The 18,616-nt window shown below is 37.4% G+C and overlaps 1 long non-coding RNA gene and 1 pseudogene across 3 annotated transcripts in view; one reads left to right on the forward strand and one right to left on the reverse strand.

The window, feature by feature from the left end:
• Positions 1–18,350, reverse strand: part of LOC109028278 (uncharacterized) — a 135,295-nt gene extending 116,945 nt beyond the window's left edge. Inside the window, exons 1-4 of one of the 3 annotated variants that reach the window (XR_002007292.2) lie at positions 18,203–18,350; positions 16,997–17,114; positions 15,501–15,601; positions 13,758–13,916 (exon numbers count right to left, since the gene is read on the reverse strand). This is a non-coding gene — a long non-coding RNA (uncharacterized lncRNA). Of the gene's footprint in view, positions 1–13,757; positions 13,917–15,500; positions 15,602–16,996; positions 17,115–17,770; positions 18,026–18,202 lie in introns of those variants that run through there. The other 2 variants (XR_008668382.2, XR_008668383.1) reach the window with 2 other exon arrangements.
• LOC115935934 (uncharacterized) lies at positions 8,402–8,544 on the forward strand (annotated as a pseudogene).
• Positions 18,351–18,616: the final 266 nt, after the last annotated feature.

Genomic DNA, 18,616 nt, shown 5'->3' on the forward strand with positions numbered 1-18,616 from the left:
TTGCATGTAACAATTCTAACCTTAAATGTAAGCAGGGTAAATGTCCCAATTAAAAGACACAGACTGGCAAATTGTATAAAGATTCAAGACCCATCAGTGTGCTGTATTCAGGAGACCCATCTCATGTGCAAGGACACACATAGGCTCAAAATAAAGGGATGGAGGAAAATTTACCAAAGAAATAAAAAGAAAAAAAAAAGGAGGGGTTGCAATCCTAGTCTCTGACAAAATAGCCTTTAAATCAACAAAGATAGAAAAAGACAAAGAAAGGCATTGCATATTGGTAAAGGGAACAATTCAATGAGAAGAGCTAACTATTCTACATATATATGCACCCAATACTGGAGCACCCAGATTCATAAAACAAGTACTTAGAGACTTACAAAGAAACTTGTACTCCCACACAATAATAGTGGAAGACTTTAACACTCCGCTGTCAATATTAGACAGATCAACGAGGCAGAAAATGAAAAGGATATTCAGTACTTGAACTCGGCTCTGGATCACGTGGACCTAATAGACATCTGCAGAATTCTCCAACCCAAATCAGTAGAATATGCACTCTTCTCAGTGCCATGTGGCACTTATTCTAAAATCGACCACATAATTTGAAGTAAAACACTCCTCAGCAAATGCAAAAGACTGAAACCATAGCAAACAGTCTCTCAGACCGCAGTGCAATCAAATTTGAATTCAGGATTAAGAAACTCACTCAAAATCACACAATTACATGAAATTGAACAATCTGCTCCTGAATGACTCCTGCGTAAATAATGAAATTAAAGCAGAAATCAAATTCTTTGAAACCAATGAGGACAAAAAGACAACATACCAGAATCTCTGGGACACAGCTAAAGTAGTGTTCAGAGGGAAATTTATAGCACTAAATGCTACATCAGAAAGCTTGAAAGATCTCAAATTGACACCCTAACATCACAACTAAAGAATGAGAGAAGCAAGAGCAAACTAATCCAAAAGTTAGCATAAGACAAGAAATAACTAAGATCAGAGCAGAATTGAAGGAGATAGAGACATGAAAAACCCTCCAAAAAATCAATGAATCCAGGAGTTGGTTCTTTGAAAAAAATTAACAAAATAGATAGACTGCTAGCTGCACTAATAAACAAGAAAAGAGAGAAGAATCAAATAGATGCAATAAAAGATGATAAAGGTGATATCACCACTGACCCCACAGAAATACAAACTACCATCAGAGCATACTATAAAACCTCTATGCAAATAAACTAGAAAATCTAGAAGAAATGGATAAATTCTTGGACGCATACACCCTCCCAAGACTAAACCAGGAAGAAGTCAAATCCTTGAAAAGACCAATAACAAGTTCTGAAATTGAAGCAATAATTAATAGCCTACCAACCAAAAAAAGCCCAGGACCAGAAGGATTCACTGCCGAATTCTACCAGAAGTACAAAGAGGAGCTGGTATCATTCCTTCTGAAATTATTCCAAACAATTGAAGAGGAGGGACTCCTCCCGAACTCATTTTAGGAGGCAGCATCATCCTGATACCAAAATTGGGAAGAGACACAACAAAAAAAGAAATCTTCAGGCCAATATCCTTGATGAACATTGATGCAAAAATCCTCAATAAATACTGGCCAACTGAATCCAGCAGCACATCAAAAAACTTATCCACCACGATCAAGTTGGCTTCATCCCTGGGATGCAAGGCTGGTTCAACATGCACAAATCAATAAATATAATTCATCACATAAACAGAACCAAAGACAAAAACCACATGATTATCTCAATAGATTGAGAAAAGGCCTTCAATAAAATTCAACATCCCTTCATGTTAAAAACTCTCAATAAACTAGGTATAGATAAAATATACCTCAGAATAATAAGAACTATTCATGACAAAGCCACAGCGAATATCGTATTGAATGGGCAAAAGCTGGAAACATTCCCTTTGAAAATCAGTACAAGACAAGGATGCCCTCTCTCACCACTCCTATTCAACATGCTATTGGAAGTTCTAGCCAGGGCAATCAGGCAAGAGAAAGAAATACAGGGAAGAGAGGAAGTCATACTATCTCTATTTGCAGATGACATAATTTTATATTTAGAAAACCCCATCATCTCAGCCCCAAAACTCCTTAAACTGATAAGCAAATTCAGCAAAGTCTCAGGATACAAAATCAATGTGCAAAAACCATAAGCATTTCTTTACACCAACAATAGACAAACAGAGCCAAATCATGAATGAACCTCATTCACAATTGCTACAAAGAGAATAAAATACCTAGGAATACAGCTAAGAAGGGATGTGGAGGACCTTTTCAAGGAGAACTACAAACCACTGCTCAAGGAAATAAGAGAAGACACAAACAAAGGGAAAAACATTCCATTATATGGATAAGAAGAATCAATATCATGAAAATGGGCATATGTATGCCCAAAGTAATTTATAGATTTAATGCTATTTCCATCAAACTACCATTGACATTCTTCACAGAATTAGAAAAAATTACTTTAAATTTCATATGGAATCAAAGAAGACCCTATATAGCCAAGACAATCCTAAGCAAAAAGAACAAAGCTGGAGCAACACAATACCTGACTTCAAACTATACTACAAGGCTACCATAATCAAAACAGCATGGTATTGGTACCAAAGCAGACATATAGACCAATGGAACAGAATAGAGACCTCAGAAATAACACCACACATCTACAACCATCTGATCTTCAACAAACCCAAGCAATGGGGAAAGGATCTCCTATTCAATAAATGGTGTTGGGAAAACTGGCTATCCATATGCAGAAAACTGAAACTGTACCCCTTCCTTACCTTATACAAAAATTAACTCAAGATGGATTAAAGACTTAAATGTAAAACCCAAAAGCATAAAAACCCTAAAAAAACTTATAGTTTCTTCTAGTTTTAGAAGAAAACTTAGGCAATACCATTCAGGACATAGGCATGGGCAAATACTTCATGATTAAAGTGCCAAAAGCAATTGCAACAAAAACCAAAACTGACACATGGGATTTAATTAAACTAAAGAGCTTCTGCACAGCAAAAGTAACTATCATCAGAGTGAACAGGTAACCTACAGAATGGGAGAAAACGTTTGCAATCTACCCATCTGACAAAGGTCTAATATCCAGAATTTATGAGGAACTTAAACAAATGTACAAGAAAAAAAAGCAACCCCATCAAAAAGTGGGCAAAGGATATGAACAGAAACTTCTCAAAAGAAAACATTTATGTGGCCAACAGACATATGAAAAAAAACTCAACATCACTGATCATCAGAGAAATGCAAATCAAAACCACAATGAGATACCACTTCACATTGGTCAGAGTGGCGATTATTAAAAAGTCAAGAAGCAATAGATGCTGGTGAGGCTGTGGAGAAACAGGAACACTTTTACACTATTGATGGGAATGTAAATTAGTTCAACCATTGTGGAAGATAGTATGGCGATTCTTCAAGAATCTAGAATCAGAAATACCATTTGACCCAGCGATACCATTACTGGATATATACCCAAAGGAATATAAATAATTCCACTACAAAGACACATGCACATGTATGTTTATTGCAGCCCTATTTATAATAGCAAAAACATGGAACTAACCCAAATGCCCATGAATGATAGACTGGATAAAGAAAATGTGGTACATATACACCATGGAATACTATGCAGCCATAGAAAGGAATGAGATCATGTTCTTTGCAGGGGCATGAATGAAGCTGGAAGACATTATCCTCAGCAAACTAACACAGGAACAGAAAACCAAACACCACAATTTCTCACTCATAAGAGGGAGCTGAATGATGAGAACACATGGACCCAGAGAGGGGAACAAACACACCAGGGTCTGTTATGGGGTGGGGGCTGAGGGGAGGGAACTTAGAGGATGGGTCAATAGGTGCAGCAAACCATCATGGCACACGTATACCTATGTAACAAACCTGCACGTTCTGCACATGTATGGTGTTTGTTTTTTTTTTAAAAAGAAATAAAGAAAAACAACAACAACAACAAAGAAACATAATGAATTCAAATCTTACCTCTGCTGTTTTCAAGCTGTGGGACCTGAAGCAATTGCTTCAGCCCTCTGTGTCTGGGTTTCAAGATGTATTTAAAAATCATAGAATGGTAATTAGGACACAGGGGTTGTGGTTGAGAGATTGTATGATGACATGTTAAGAGCACAGGCCCTGAAGACAGGCAACGAAGGAGTTCACATATTGGCTAGTCTAATTCATAGCTCTGAATTTGAGCAGGTTACTTACTCTCTTTGGAATAAACAAGGATAAAAATTATATTTACCTTGTGGGTCACCGTGAAGACTAAATGAAATAATATATCTCACATCCTTGACTAAGCACTGGGCTCCTGGGAAGAGCTCAATGAATGCTAGTTATATGAAGCACTGGGTAAATGCTTAATAAATAAATGGCAAATAATGTAAGTGGGGGAAAAAAGGAATTTGGGCAAATTGTAGTCACACAATGTAATGTGACTGAAACGGCACACATGTCTCCTCCCAAGAATGCTCTCTGAACCCAGTGAATTTCCACTGCTGGGGGAGAAGAAGGGATGTCAGGCTAGATTAGGATAATTGTTTTTCTTGGAAACTAAAGAATCAAAGTTTGCCTCGGGCACCTCTATTACCGCAACTTCAGTCCAATCCCCAAATCCCACTGATACAATGAATGAAACTTAAAAGCTGCAAAGAAGAGAAGGAAGAATTGAGGAGAGAAGCCAAAAGCCTTTAGGCTTCAGTTTGATCCTCCCCTGCCATCTCCCCGCCCTGTCTTTACCCCAAGCTTCTGCAAGCTTCCTCTTTCTTTGGGGGAAAATAGTCTTTCTCCCTTCAGTTTGCTGTAGCAACATTTTCTTTTTTCTTTTCTTTTCTTTTCATTTTTCTTTTAAGTGCAGGGGAAACATAAGCATGCTAAGTACTAAGAGGGAGACTCCAGAGGAACAAGAAGGCAGGGCCCTTGGTCTTGGATTACAAGTGAAAAGGATGCAGGTCTCTCTCAAGTCCTTTACCACATCAGTGCAACTGCCTGTTTTCCTGTATGTGGTTTCACCAGGCAGAAAGGAATCATAGGCTCAATATTAAGATCATAAAGCAGTCAGCTTTGGAAGTAAGCCAAGTCCTACCAATAACTTTAGATTTAATCTGTTAGAACCTCAGTTTCAACATCAGTAAAATAGGATAAGATGCATAAAATACATGCTCAAGAAATCATGCCTTCTCCACGTCCTTCCCCTTTTCATCTTCACTTTCTTTTACCTCTCCTTTACATTTCCTGCATCTTTCTTCTCCTTATTTTTCTTGTCATTTTAAATTATCATTCTTTTATTCCTCTTTCATTCTCTATCTCTGTTGCTCAAAGTCAGGAGCCATGTTTCTTTACTGCTCTCTGCTTCCCCTAAGACCTTGTATGTAGGGGCTCAATGCATATTTATATGATAAGGAAAAAAGAACTCTTAACAATCCTTTATTTATATATTAAAAAGCACCATCATATCTTGTATTCTTACTAATGGGTACTAACTAGTATAATGCAAATACTTCTCAGGAAATAATTAAAGAAGCATTAAAAATCCTAGAACGTTAGTACCAGAAAACCCACTGAGTGCCTTTAGCTCTGAATTTACAGAAAAGACAATGAAGGCTAAGAGAGGAATAGGGATTGATCCACAGTCATCTTGGAGGCAGGGACAGAGTGACCTATCTTGCTCCTCATCCATATCTCTATTTCTACAGCACTGCACCACCCTCTATGCAGGCAAGTCACTTGACTAATCCATTCATTCATTGAAAAATGTGTAATAGCATTTACAATGCGTCAGGTATGTATGGTGCTAGACATCACACGACTAGTTTGTTGGTTTTAAATTTTGATGTTGTTTGGTTTCCTTTACTGTTTCTGTTATTTGCTTGCTTGGCTGTTATTGTTGAATAAGAAAAGAGAGTAAATAGGTTTTATAAAATGTAGCTAACTGTAAAGTATGCTTTTTTGTCACTTTTTTCTTATTTTGTTTTATTTGTAAAAATACACCAGATGTATATCCTCACAGAACAAACTTACAGCCTAACAGGGGAGACTGAATTAAAACACACACACACACCACTCTACTTGGTATGTTGATGGGTGGCCCCATCAACATACATAAATAGATATTCAGTTTTAAATTATAATATGTAATTTGAAGGAAAACTGTAGTATGCTATGAGGGAGGGGAAAAAACTGAACACTATTGAACTGGGGTATTGAGGAATGCATCTTTAAGGAAATTCCTTTCAAGAGGAAGCCTAAGGATTAAAGAATACACTTATAAGTAAATTCTGCTAGTTCTCCATCCCATTTCTTATGTGGTTGGCCCACCTACAATAGCCTCCCTTACCTCCTTACTTCATCAAAGACGTACACATTCTTCAAGGCACAGGACAAGTGCCATTGATTCTGCAAGTCCTTATCTACCCTAGCCCTGCCCTTTCTAAAAAAAAAAAAAAAAAAAAAAAGATTAAAGTGTCATTTCCATTCGTAGTCAGCAAACACTTTCTTAAAGACAGTTGACTCCATTTATGATGACAAATCCGCCAGTCTTCTCTATATTTAGGTGAGATCGTTCTATGTTTACCTGGCTAACATTTTCTGAGATGTATTGGATTGGTATGAGTTAAGCCCTGGTCTGAAAAGTTCCATAAACTACCTACTACCTCGTTGCATCAGATGTATATGCCACTAGTTATTATATATTAGAACAATAATATTTGCTAAAGCCATGTGAAATCTTAAGAGATTAAAAGTTACAGAATGGAAAGAAAAGAAGGATGAATTTAAAGATGGAAAGAATGAATTTGGATTCTACTTCCATTTCTTAATGAATATTAATAACAATAGTAATAACAGCAACAAAAACAAGAATAAGCTCCAGGCTTTATGGAGCTCTTAATATCTTCTAGGCATTGTGCTAGGAACTTTGTGTACATTACCACATTTATTTCTTACAGAAATCCTATTACGTAGAAATCATTAGTTTTACAGGTGAGGAAACAGAGGCTTGATGTACATAATTTTCCCAAGGTGATACACTCCATTAGCAATGAATGCAAGGTTCAGGCCAGGTGGTTTAATTCCAGAGCTCACAGTACATACTCACCTGCAAGTGTAGAGTAATCATAATAACTCATTTAGCCAGGTTGCATTAATTTTTATATTCTAAAATAATTAGTGGGTATGGCATAATCAATGACTTCTAAAGTACCTCTCTTTTAAAAAGGGTATTATTTCACTGCCAGGGAAGATGAAGAAAGGCTTCTTGGAAGAGGTGTGTGAAGACCTGGAGTTAGAGAAATTCTCAATCTCCTTTATTCCTTTCACTGCATCTCAAACTCCCATCCTGAAATTCTTTGATTGTTTATAGAAGATATTCCCAAAGGGGCAGCTCCATACTCTGCCTTGCAGATTGCAAAGAGAGATAAATAACACATTCCTCATTCTCTTACTCGCAGGGGAAATTGGGGGCTGTGTTTACATCGCTTCCTTGGTATTTATCCTCCTGCTGGCTGTTCCGTCCCCTCTATTTCATGTTGTTATTTTACTTCCATTAGGGGAGTAGAAAAAATATTAGAAACCATTCTGATCCACCCCAATCCTCAGAGGGCACTGCTCGGTCAAAGTCAGCCTCCTCTCCCTTGTAATTTTCCCTACAAACATCTCATTCAAGAGGCATTTTCCTTCCTCTGAATACTAATGTCCTGATGATGATTGAAATAAATAAATATTTCACACACATACATAGACACACATCAAAACAAAACAGAAGGAAAAAGAGAGAAAGAAAATATTGCTTGATTTTGCTTGAAAATCTTGCATGCTTGATTCATTTCATGTTTATATCCTTCTGGAGTTCCTTCCTGGGCTCCTGGGAATTGCCTAGTCAGCAGTTAGGAAGGACTTCTGGGTTACTACTGTTTTAAATGTGGCATGCCTGTCGTCTGCGGCTTTTCCTCTTTGGGAGAGAGCTAGGCTTTATTAAGAAACCTTCTGAACATGTGATTCTTCATTCTTTATCCACCAAAAACAAATAAACAAAAAACAAAACAAACAAACAAAAAAACAACCTGTGGTTGGTCAAACGAATTTTGAACACCCGAGTCCTTATGGGGTTAAAGTTTCTTTATCCTGGCTTTTCAATGAAGGAAAAATATATACTGAATATCTAGTCATATGCCAAAGCGTGCTCCCTATGTTTTTCCATTTAATCTTAAAAAAAGAAAGGCACTGACAATAATAACAGTGTCCTAATTTCATAAATGAAGAAACTGAGAGTGAGCATAAATGTAATTTAAATTGGAGATTCTAAGGAATCTTCGTAGCTCATTATTATAGATTTACTTCCCTATTGCTTCTCAGTCTTTTGGCTACGATCAAGTGTAGAATCTGTTCTTATCAGATTTACTTCCCTATGAAAATCTTTAAGAGGCAATGTGGTGCAACTCACATCACTAGATTTTAGAATATCAGACTTAAGTCTTTTACCAACTGCCTGACCTTGAGAAAAAAATATGAACCTCTCTGAATCTTACTTTCTTCCCCTTTGTAGAGGTGCAAAATTTGAATACAGAAATGGGAGGCAGTACTTACTAATTCTGCATCTTAGGTCAGCTTTCTCCAAAGTAGTGTCTGAAATGATATATCACGCACATGGTATTTATTAAGAACATGCTGTCAGGAAAGATCAGTAAGGTAAAAGTGGGAGGGATGGGACAAAACCAAGCAAGGGCATGATTTTGGGTGAACCCTCACTATCAGCCTGATGCTGAGGAAACTCTAGAGCATGTTGTTCCTCAGAGTATGTCCTAACTCAAGACAAGGTTGTATAATAATCAAAGTGGGGCTATTTAGCATTATCCCAAATATTTATAATTTTTCGTTATAAGAAAATTCAAAATTCCCTCCTCTAGCTATTTTGAGATATACAATACAACACTGTTAACCATAGTCACCCTACTGGGCAATAGAAGACCGGAACTTATTCCTCTTATTTAATCACAACTTTGTATTCATTAACTAATCTCTCCCCATCCCACTCGCCTCTTCACTCTCCAGCCTCTGGTGACCACAGTTCTTTCTATTTCTATAAGATCAATGTTTTTAGATTCCACATATGTGTGAGATCATGTGGTTTTTGTCTTTTTGTGCTTTTGTGCCTGGTTTATTTCACCTACCATAATGTCCTCCAACTTCACTCATGTTGCCATAAATGACAGGATTTCATTCTTTTTAACATCTGAATAGTATTCCATTGTGTATATCCACACATTTTCTTTATACATTTTATACATTCATCTGTTGATGGATACTTAGGCTGATTGTGTATCTTTATACATTTTATACATTCATCTGTTGATGGATACTTAGGTTGATTCTATGTCTTGGGTATTGCTATAATAAACATGGGAGTGCAGATATCTCTTCAACATACTTATTTCATTTCCTTTGGATGTGTAATATCCAGTTGTGCAATTGTTGGATCATATGGTAACTTAGTTTTTAATTTTGTGGAAACTTTTCACACTGTTTTCCATAATGATTCTACAAACGTACAACCTCACCAACAGTGCATGAGTTTCTCTTTTTTAGCCATGCATGGTGGTGTGTGCCTACAGTCTCAGCTACTCAGGAGGTTAATGCAGGAGGATCCCCTTGAGCCTAAGAGTTCTAGGTTGCAGTTAGCCATGATCAGGCCACTGTACTCCAGCCTGGGCAACAGAGCAAGATTCTATCTCTAAAAGTAAAAATAATAATAATATATTTTTTAAAAAGTTGCCCTCTCTCTACATCCACACCAGCATTTGCGGATTTGTTTTGTTTTGTTTTGATAATAGGCATTCTCGAAATGGGGTGAAGTGATATCTCATTGTGGTTTTGGTTTGCATTTCCTTGATGATTAGTGATATCACACATGTTTTCATGTACCTGTTAGCCATTTGTATGTCTTCTTTTGAGAAATGTTTATTCAAGTATTTTGTCCATTTTTAGATTTGGTTATTTTTTTTTTTTTGCTATTGAGTTGTTTGAGTTTCTTATATATTCTCGATATTAGTCCTTTGTCAGATAGATGGTGGGCAAATTTTTCTATCATTATATAAGTTGCCTCTTTCGTCTGCTGATTGTTTGCTGTGCAGAAGCTTTTTAGCTTGATGTAATTCCATTTGTCTATTTTTGCTTTTGTTTGTTTGTGCTTTCAAGTTCTTATTCAAAAAAATTTTTGCTGAAGCCAATGTCATGAAATGTTTCCCCTGTGTTTTTTCTGGTAGTTTTATCATTTTGGGTCTTACAGTCAAGTCTTTAACCCATTTTGAGTTGATTTTTGTATTTGGTGAGAGATAGGGGTCTAGTTTTCATTTTTCTGCATATGAAGAAAACTGGATATCCAGTTTTGCCAGCAGTATTTATTGAAGAGACTGTTCTTGACATCTTTGTTGAAAATCAATTTGCTGTCAGTGTGTGGATTTATTTCTGTGTTCTGTATTCTGTTTCACTGTTCTGTTTTTAAGGCCAGTACCGCACCATTTTGGTTACTATAGCTTTGTAGTATACTGAAAGTTAGGTAGTGTGATGTTTCCAGCTCTGTTATTTTTGCTCAAAATTGCTTTGGTGAATTGTATATTTAAAACAAGTAAACTTTATGGCATGTTAATTATAGCTCAGTAAAATTTTTACAAATTGCTAGTGAAATATCTGGAATGTCTAATATAGGCAAATTATAATCTTCTCCGGATGATCATGTCTTCATCTCAGGTCTCACTGGGTTCTTCTAGATAAAACCTCACTGAAGATGAGCTCACAATTTTTAGTTACAAAACACACAACAAAATAATTCAACATGAGTAACAGCAGAAATACTAAACAGAAGGGTTAAGTCCCCCAATTTTTATTCTGTCTTTATCAGTTACTTAACATCTCCGAGCCAGTTTTGTCCTCTGTATCAATGGGGACAATAATAGTACCTAGCCTATAGGGTTTATTGTAAGGATTCAATGAACAACGGTGATTTAAGCATTAAAAATGGTGCTTGAAACAGAGAAATGCATGCTGTATAAACACTAAGTATAATTAGCTGTCAACAACAAAAAAGGAAAAATAAAAGCAGCTGAATTGAAAAACTGGAAACTGATATATAAACATATAAAAATAATTCACAGGTGAAACAACCACAGTCAATACACGTCAATGGGTGTTTGACTTCACATGGGAACCAATACATGTGCCTTACATTTTACAAGATGTGTTATTTTTATCCTATTAAATTGGCATAGATTGAAATATTTTTTTGTGTATTACCCAGAGGTTGGCATAAAAGTATAAGAATGGGCTTTGCAACAAACACTTGGAGAAAATGTAAATTGGAACAAACCCTTCTAATGTGTATTTATTTAGGCAAGTTTATGAAAAACTATTTTATATTATGAAATATTTCACTATATATTTTAAGATCCATGGGCAAGTGAAATTAGCTTATTTTAATGGAAAATTATACAGACCAGATAAGAGATATTCTCATAAAAAGGAGATAACACAGCATACTATAGACTAGGGTATGATCTGCAAGGCTCCAAGCTGCACACAGGGACAGGTTGCTGTGAACAATATGGTTGCTCAGAAATGCAAGTTTGAGTTTATTCCACCTTTAATTGAAGCTGTAGATCTTTGAGTGTTCTGGCTTAATGCAGAAGAATAAATCTCAGCCCTCACCCTGAGCATGCACAGATTCTCCTCTCCTGACTCCACTGGAGCTTGAACCCCAATTTTTCCAGCATGAAGACCCCAAACAACAGCCCCCAACATTTTCCCCCACCTTGTCCCTGCCCTCCTAGGGCAGCTACAGCATCCACTTTTTTGCTCATTATCTAGACCTCAGTTCCTTTTATCACTTTTGCTGCATGAGATTTGAAAAGCGTGTTGGTCATTTTAAAATCAGATGTTTGTTTTTTGCCACAGAATAGGAAATTGAAAAGCTCCACTGCTACACATCACTTAGAAACCCTAGATACAATAAGAGGTCCTATGAAACATACAACTGAATTCACAACCCTCTTATATCTAGGGTTACTAAGTGTTGTGTAGCAGTGAAGCTTTTCAATTTTCCATTCTATCCTATGGCAAAAAAAAAACAAACATCTGATTTCAAAGTGACCAACACACTTTTCAAATCTCATGGTCCTATAACTCTAGGATAAAAACCTAAAATTACTCATAATGAAAAGCCTATTTGAATGTATGAAAACACGAGAAAACAAAGGATTATTGCATTTGGTCAGGCACTGGAATACTTCAGGTTTTTACCTCTTTCTAAAGCTGTCTATAGAGTCTTCCTCTGTGCTGTCTTAGGCCCCACGTGCACATACCTGTATGACTTATCACATTGTTTGACACTGTCAGTTTAGAAGTCTGTTATCCGCAGATTGTGTCCTCTCTAGAAGCTAGAATGTTTTCTCCCATAACTGTGTCCCATTGCCTAGAACTATATCTGCCACAAGTGTATATATGTTCTCTGTGCATGCTTGCCGAAAAAATTAATGAATTTCTTTTTAAAAAATTTTCTGATGGGGTGGTAGGAGAAAAGGTCATAGATGCAACCCTTTGGATCAACTGGAATAAATGATGCATTTTTTATTTCACAAATATTAATTGAACACCTAATACAACTGTAACTGCTTTTTAGGTACTAAAAGATAAGTATACTTATTTTAATGAAATAGTTCTTTTTGTCAGAAATTTCATTTAAATGTCATATCAGTATATATATGTAAATGTCTTCCTTATAAATAATTAAAATTTATATTCGATATCAGTATATATATATATCTTCCTTATAAATAATTAAAATGTAAACTCCATATTAGTGTGTGTGTGTGTGTGTGTGTGTATATATATCTTCCTTATAAATAACATGTTTTATATATGATCTGAAGACAAACACTTCAGTGTAGTAGCAGAAACACCTGCTGGAGAAACCAGCCTGGGTTAGATATTTTCTAAATATGTGACCTTCAGCAAGTTGCTTTCCTTTACCAAGTATCAATTTTCTTTTACATGCTTTGCAGAGTAGTTATGAGCATTATAAATAACATCAATAAAATACCTGGCCCATAATAGGTGCTCAATAAATCATAGCTGTCACTATTACATCATGAGAATAATTTTCCAATGTGAGGGTTAACTCCCTTGTTGAATCTGTTTTCCATGTTCAGGGCCTAGACATTTGTTTTTGTTAAAATAGGGCACACTGTGACTTCCTGTTACTGGTTCTAATCCCATGAAACGCATCCGTGATGAATAATTATGCCAGTTAGGACAAGATTGAGCTCACACATTTTTTTAGAGATCAAGTAAATATAAAGCACACCAACTTTACTGGCATTTCCAAATCAGAGCCAGCAGTGGAAATATAGATAATGTTGATGCCTTGAAATTCCCTAAAAAACAAACTTGATATGACAAAAAGTCTATTACATTGGCTTCTGAGAAAACCTCACGATGTCCAGACAGGCCCTTAGGACATCAAGGGCTAAAGCATCTCACTGCCTCCTGTCTCTAAGCAGATAGTGTCTCACAGGGATATTTTACTGCATTACCACATTACTCTCATCTGGTGCCAAGCATGTGCTGGAAAAGCCAACAGGAAATGAAAGCTAGCTAATTTGTAAAATTTTCTCATGACTTTTATTTCTCAATGTATGCTTTCATCGATCTCGCAGAGTTCTTGGGGCTGGAATGGAGAACAATGACTTCAGGCAATGTGTGGTCTGACCTTGGCAGAGGCCTTTCCTTTTGGCTTTTCCTGGTCAAAATGGTTCAGACTCCCTTGAGTGAGCAGCACAGCCACAGAAGAATCCCATCTCTTTTCTGCCTATTTATTTGGAGAAGGCATGGAAAGATGTGCAGGGAGAATATCAGACTCAGAGTTCTACCACATATGAGTTTAGAAGTCTTGAGCAAATCATTTTATATTCCCAGGCCTTCATTTGTATTTATAAAATAGGGTCAATATCTAGTTTATGGGATTGAAATCAGAATCCTTTGATACAATATTTGCAAAAATCATTTATAAGTGTTAAATCCCTGTACCCACGGTGGGGACTTGTTTATCTGGCCATTGCTGTCACTAGAGAGATGAAACACCCTTCATCTCTCAGGCTAATGTCATTCCTAACACTGGCTTGTCTACAGTGTGGGCAACAGGCTAGAAATAAGACTGTGAAAAGGTCTTGTATTATGTTCTTCACATATATTTATCCTCACCAAACATCTGTAAGTATCTCAACTACTGAGTATTGAAAGATATTGTGATTTATCCACAATTGTGAAAGGCTCCTGAAAACCCTACTGCATCACATTAATTCACTATCTCAATCTGTGATGCTGGTATCTACTTAATTCTGCAAATCATTATAGAGGCACAGCACCTGTATCAGGCAAGGTTCTCCACCGAAAAAGAACTTCAGTCTTTGCCCTCAAGGCTTTCAAATGATTGGAAGACATCCCCTCTAAACACACACACACACACATACATCATGGAGGATAATCTGCATCACTGAAAGTCTAGTGATTTAAATATTAATCACATCTAAAAAATACCAACACAGCAACATCTAGACTGGCATCAGATCAAAAAAATGGGCCCTATACTTAGCCAAATTGACATGTAAAATTAACCATCACAGCACCAAACTCTGTACAGTATTTCCAAGTGGAAAGAACTGGGTAGTGGTTTATAAACGAGAAGGCACGGGGTGCACATGATCGTGGTCTCCAATATCTAAATAGCAGTTGCGAAGCAGGGCTTACTTTTAGAGGTTGCTGAAGGCCCAACAAAGACTAAGAAATGCAGCTCCAGAGACCGCAAGGGCAAAATAAGAAAGAACATTCTATTAGTTGATAGGTTCAAACTCATGTGTCAAATTCTAGCTGTATTATTTCAATGGAGGCTTCAAAATATAGCTGGGCTTTTGTACCCAGTGAATGCTGCCCAGGGATGGTATGCTGCACAGATAGGATGGCTCAAGGTAGCACCTAAGTTCCCTCTAAAGAATGGGATTCTAAAATGTCAAAGAGATATTGTAAATCACCTAGAGCAATTTTCAAATCCCAATTCCTTACTGTGTAATGTGCTTTTCTCTTAATGAGGCTGTAGAATATCTCCTTTCAAGAAGCAGGTATAAACATGCTTTTTCCTGTTGGAGACATTTGTTTTCAAAGGTGCTGATTCCTATCTAAGACTCATTTTGGACTGATTGTTTTCTTATTATTATGTCAAAGCAAGACTGTAGAAAGTAAAAATTGGCATTATATTCTTGAATTAGTACCGTCTTTCTTTGGTATACTGAGCTTTTACTAGATAAGCTTGAAAACTGGAATTCAAATTGTTTTAATCACCCTTCAAATTATTGCACTCAACTCTACTAGAAAGAAAGAAATAAGATTATTTACTCACATAGTTCAAGTTTCTCTAAATTTGATGACATGGTCCTGTTCTGTCCTTGACTCATTCTCTGATCTTAGGTAAGTTAACTTCTTCATGTCGCAGTTCCCCATCTGTAAAATGAATATATTTGTTCTATGGAATCACTCATTTTTTAGGTTATTTCTGACTCTTTATTTTCAGTGACGCTGACTTAAGTCATCTTTAGAAACCTTATAGAACTCTATCAAAGCACAGCATATGGAACTATTGATACACCGTTATATGAGATTTACCAATATTTTCTGCTTGTAAACAAAATCTGTTAGAATAATAAAGCTTCTCATACAAATGTTGACCAATGCTGAATCCTGGCATCATAAAGAAATGCTGCTATTTTTCTATTATAAAAAGCACATTCAAAAAACCTGACATTTAAGGCCGGGCGCTGTGGCTCACGCCTATAATCCCAGCACTTTGGGAGGCCGAGGTGGGAGGATCACCTGAGGTCGGGAGTTTGAGACTAGCCTGACCAACATGGAGAAACCCCATCTCTACTAAAAATACAAAATTAGCTAGGCATAGTGGCGCATGCCTGTAATCCCAGCTACTCAGGAGGCTTAGGCAGGATAATCGCTTGAACCCAGGAGATGGAGGTTGTGGTGAGCCAAGATCGTGCCATTGCACTCCAGCCTGGGCAACAAGAGCAAAACTCTGTCTCAAAAAAAAAAAAAAAAAAAACACACACACACACAAAAAAAAACCTGACATTTTTTTCAACTACAAGGTATTCAGAGATACAATTGTGTTTACTGGGTACTGATCTGATTGGAAAAATAATTCCCAAATAGTCTCATTCAATGGCTTTAAATGTGTTCACTCTGTTATCCCATGCTGTTCATCTTTATTTATTTATTTTTAACATGTATGTCCCTTTGTGAGGTTCATGTATTCCTATTATTTTCTAGGTTTGAAATTCTTATTTCCAGGGTAGAATTACAAAGAACGGAGCAATTGAAAACATCTGCTCTGCTTTCAAACACTGACAGGCACCTCCATCACACTCCTTTCTGCTGCTGGACAATTAGGTACAGCTACAGGCAGAACTGTTTTTACCTTTGACTGGGGTTGTCTTCTTGGCAGCGAATTAATGAAATGCAAGGAATAAAAAGCTGTTTCTCGCCCACTGAATGGATGTACCTGTCACTCGCTCTGATAAGGAACATCTATCCCACGCAAGACAGAAGTGGCAGAAATCTTAGTTAGTTGACTATTCTAATGATTCTATTTGTTTTCCTAAAGCTCAGGCTGTTTGAGGCAGTGTAAATAATGGATTTTGTCTATGTTGCTACAGGGTGAGGAGAGGAGGGAAAGAAAAGAGCTGCTCCTACCATGAGTTTCTGAAGTGGATGAAGGCTGTAGATGCAGAGGAAATTATCCGCATCACTGCAGATAGTCTCGATAGCAGCGCCAATGAAGTTACTGAGAGTTGTATTATTAAAAACACCTATCATTTGCTGAGCACTTACATTTAGAAGGTGTGATGAAAAGCAATTCAAACAGACTCGATCCTCATGAAGTCTTTCTGAGTTTGGTATTATTTTTCCTTCTTTTTTTCAGATGAAGAAACAGGCTGCAAGGCCAGAGCTATAATGTTAAAAAGGTGAAGACTCAGGATCCAAACTCAGGTGCAGGTGATACCAAAATCTGTGCTCCTAACTGCTACATGGTAGACAGACTTTAGAGGCAAACACACACCTAGGCTAGAAAGCAAATCTACAGCTAATGTGTCCTGAACTTTGGCCAAAATATTTCATCTCTCTCAAGGTCAATTTTCGCACACGTAGATATAGATAATCATAATTACCACAGAGTGGTTATTGGAATTAAATTCATAACACATTGAAATGCTGGTCGAAGTGCCTGATGTACAACAGGTTCTCAGAAAGTGGGTGTCAGTTCTCCTTTTTGGAGATATTCAAAGGGGACAGCTACTTGGTAGGTATTTTCTTTGGCATTACTACCCCTTGTGGGAGACAGGTGGATAAGAAGCCTTTCTAATGTCTCCCAGCCCAGAGCGTTCATGCCATCAATCATTTGTTCAGGATAACACAAACTTGCTCTGTCTGCCTCGTAACTCAGAGATCTTACTTCACTCTCAAAGGTAAAAGAAACAGAGAAGGTATAAATTGTTGTTCAAACTTTTCCAATAAGATCATGAAACCTCAAATCTAAAAGCTTTACATTGTCAAATGTAAAGTCCCTTCAATGTCCACTTATAAGAACAAAAAAGAAACCCTTACTCTGAAAAATTAATGCACTGTTTGAATTTTTCCTTGGGAAAGGAGAGACATAGACGTGGTAAAGGGGGAGAGGAGACGTAAGGTCACAGGGGACTCTGGTCTGGTCCTGCAGCCTCTCCTTTTGTGACTCCACCTATTACGGGGGAAGAGACCGGAGTTACACCGAGTTACTGGCGGAAGTATCCGTCCAGGTCTGCAGCAACGTCAATTCTTGCCTCCTAAGAAGGAAGAATTCGACTGAGGGGCACAAAGCAGAAAGGGCGACTGAGTCAAGTTCCAGAGCAGGAATGAAAGTTTATTTTAAAATGCCTTAGAACAGGAACGAAATGAAGGTGTGCATGGAAAAGACCCACGCAGGCACATGAAGGTTAAAGAGAGAAGGTCAGTGCCCCGTTTAACTGTAATCTTGGGACTTTCCCAAGGGAAACTCACCTCTTTCCCATGATTCTTCCCTTAGGGTGGGCTGCCCGCCTGCACAGAGCCCTCCTTAGCTTTGGGAAGTAAGCATGCGCCATGTGTTAAAGGCGTTATTGGCATGCCCCTCCGAGGCTTTTTTCCTTTTTCCAGTGGCGTGTACCCGGAAGATCATACTTCGCCATTTTCCTCTTAATACGCATGCCCAGGAAGTTTCTTCTCCCTGGGCTCTGCGTTCATTTACCATTTTGATGTTAACAGGTGTGGACTATCAGGAAATGGCCTCTGCCTGACGCTGCTAAATCATCACTCTCAGAGAGGCAATGCGAGAATTGGCAAACCAGCACCTGACACTTCTAGTGCGTGGGGGAAGAGCCCTCTTCTGTCTGGCTCACGCCTACCTACCTACCTGTAACACATCCTAGATGCCTA

Source organism: Gorilla gorilla, chromosome 13 (assembly GCF_029281585.2).
Source record: "Gorilla gorilla gorilla isolate KB3781 chromosome 13, NHGRI_mGorGor1-v2.1_pri, whole genome shotgun sequence".
NCBI lineage: Eukaryota > Metazoa > Chordata > Mammalia > Primates > Hominidae > Gorilla > Gorilla gorilla.